This window comes from Brassica oleracea, chromosome C7 (assembly GCF_000695525.1).
Source record: "Brassica oleracea var. oleracea cultivar TO1000 chromosome C7, BOL, whole genome shotgun sequence".
In the NCBI taxonomy this organism is placed as follows: domain Eukaryota; kingdom Viridiplantae; phylum Streptophyta; class Magnoliopsida; order Brassicales; family Brassicaceae; genus Brassica; species Brassica oleracea.
Window position 1 is genome coordinate 39,072,258 of NC_027754.1, and position 2,398 is coordinate 39,074,655.

General features: G+C 31.4%; 1 long non-coding RNA gene across 1 annotated transcript; it reads left to right on the forward strand.

The window, feature by feature from the left end:
* The first annotated feature begins 1,153 nt into the window (after nucleotides 1-1,153).
* Nucleotides 1,154-2,392, forward strand: LOC106304597. The gene is made up of 4 exons (XR_001262779.1): nucleotides 1,154-1,238; nucleotides 1,343-1,469; nucleotides 1,554-1,935; nucleotides 2,108-2,392. It is a non-coding gene; the product is annotated as an uncharacterized LOC106304597 (long non-coding RNA).
* Nucleotides 2,393-2,398: the final 6 nt, after the last annotated feature.

Consider the following 2,398-nt stretch of genomic DNA (forward strand, 5'->3'; position numbering starts at 1 on the left):
TTCTATAAAATAATATAATTTTATAGTCTCAAATTGAATTTTTGGTTCAATTAGTATATCGATAAATTAATAATCTTTATAAATCAATAAAAAATTATAGTTTTGGTGTAATTCCAACATTATTAATTTATTAGAGGTTTCGCTGTATAGAGAAAGCGTTTCCCAAGTAAAAATGCTAAACTCCAACTGTCTTCCCACATCTCAGGACTCGAATGGTTTTGCGTAATCACTTTATCCGTGCCTGCCTTATAAGAAAAGAAACTTTCGCTGAGGACATCATTTTTTCACAATGCATCGAATCAAGGCTTTAGTTGTGTTATTGGCCACGGTTAAGTATTCATGCTATTCATTTTTTATATACTGTTGTATTTAGATAAATTTGGTTAAAGTGGGACAGATAATAAATAATTAACATGGACTGTTGGCCACCTCTAGTAATAACTCATACGGTTAAACTCTTATATACTTGTGTTTTAAATCAATTTGTTTTAACTGAGACAAATAATAAATAATTAAAAATAATAATGCTTTACATAATTAGAAGTTTACAAGTTACCTTTTTCATTTTTAGGTGGTTATCACTTCTGAGTATAATATTATTCTTTCTCAATATTTATCTCAAATTTGTGTGTATTCTATAATTATTTGAAGTTTGTATAGTAATGCATTTATCTCCGTTTGAAAATCAGTTAAAAATATTGAGTTACTTAATTATTTTATCTATGCAAAATAATTACGAAGGCTATTTAATTTTTTTTTTTGAAATTTGTTTATACTTTTTTCTAAGATAAATAGAAAAATGTTATATTTTAGAACTATTTTTTTTTCTAATTTAATTTTTAGTTGTTTGTAACGTAATGATGCTGTTTCTTGTCAACAATAATATTATTTATTAATTTTGATGTATTTTTTAAAAATGATTTTACTTTTTATTTTTTGCTTCGGACAGCTATAAAAGCTCGCATGGCTCTGACTTTATAGATCCTACGTTTTCGGATTGTTATAGTTTTTTGTTTTGAATAAATTTAGGATTGTTATAGTTGCACACTGGCTTATGACTAATCATCAAAATTGCCTTGTATGACTTTAAAATGCTTAAAGTCCTTTTAATTAAAAATCCTTTGCTCTTACAATATTCGGTAGTGAGCGATAATATTACAGAGTAAAAGGTGAAAGATTGTTAGTCCATACTATGCCTATGCAGAAAAGCAGAAGAAACCCGGAATCATCTATTCTTCGTATGTCCATAGTTTTCACAGATTTGAAAGTTTCTTACATATAGACAGATTTCTTGGTCAGAACTACTCGAATGACTGGAAAAGACTCATACAGTTTTTTTCAGAACACATCAATGGGACAAACAACTACCTTTCTGTTCAGATATGCGTTCCGATCTGCCATCGATCATATTTGGAGAGGATGAAACCGACGCACGGCGAGAAACCTCTACCAAAAGCTGTTCAAATCAGGTTCATAGATACGAATATCTTTTTTTTTTTTTTTGTCAACATAGATACGAATATCTAATCGCCCAACTTCAATCCACTAACCAGGAAATAGACGTATCAGGACAGGATGGCGAAGTGGCTTGAATACTCTTCGACAACAACATCAACAACTTCAGCAGATGAGTGGAATGTCGATTTTGTGGTTTGATAATTGACCATTCAATTCAAAAAAAGTTACAAAAATTTAAGGAATTTTCAATAATATCTATCTATCTATATATATATATATAAAAATATGTTAGCTTCCCTCTTCCACGTCACTAAATAGCTTAATATAGTGGTGACATGTGTCCCATTTAGCAAAGTGATGCGTTTCATTTATCGTCTTCATGAACCAGGCAATGTTTCTAGGGTTTCGTCTCTTGTTCTGTCTTCAACACCAAAACATTTCTTCTGTGTTCTGAAACCAAAACGATGGACTGGCGAGGTATTTCTCAGACTCACATCGACATCTTCAATCTAAAAATTATTCTTTTTGTATTGAGAATTAGAAAGGTTATTGTTTCCTGATTCACTCATGACCTTCAATCTATTTCTTGAAAAGTTATAGATTCCCGATTTGAATGATTATTAAGGTTTTGTTTATTGATGTTTTTTAGGCGGAGAGAAAAATATAGAACGGCTGAGAGATCAGATCCGTTGTTGAAGCTCGATTGTGATGCGTTTTAGAAGCATGGTCTGGAAATCTTCTACGAGGGCTGACTTTATCTACGGAGATAGCTCGATGGGTTCGATCACATGCTCTGTTCTGTAATTTGTTTCTTCGTTGAGGTTGAATCGAAGAACAGAGGTCGGAGACCAGAGGCTCTGTAGTGGATTTGTTTACCATCATCTACCTTTTTTCTGAAACTTTACCATCATCTACCTTTCAACAACTTTTCGATTTGTTT